Source organism: Daktulosphaira vitifoliae, unplaced genomic scaffold, assembly GCF_025091365.1.
Source record: "Daktulosphaira vitifoliae isolate Bord-2020 unplaced genomic scaffold, ASM2509136v1 Scaffold_1, whole genome shotgun sequence".
Classification (NCBI taxonomy): Eukaryota; Metazoa; Arthropoda; class Insecta; order Hemiptera; family Phylloxeridae; genus Daktulosphaira; species Daktulosphaira vitifoliae.
This window is the reverse complement of record NW_026099572.1, coordinates 8,479,344-8,479,722: the sequence shown is the minus strand read 5'-3', so window position 1 is coordinate 8,479,722 and position 379 is coordinate 8,479,344.

Here is a 379-nt window from a genome sequence, read left to right as displayed (position 1 = left end):
CAAAAGTTACAAGGAAATTATTACTATTACTTCTATTTAAATTATCTATTACCATAAAAATGCAAAAAAAATATTGAGTTTTTCTGAAAAATTTACGATAAATAGTAATTATAATATATCCTGACTGCATATCAATCTAAAAATAGCATTGATTTAATTCTCATAAAATAGTTTTTTATTGTGGGTTTTTTTGGTCATATAATCATTAATATTAATTAACTTCTGAATATTTCAATTGTAGAATCTTTTTATACACCAAAAGTTACTAGGAAATTATTACTATTACATTTAATATGAGTACTAGGGGGGCTCGAAAAATGAAAATTTTTTATAATGCTTTGAGGGTAGTGCGGAAAAGTTGCCTTTATACATAAGTAAC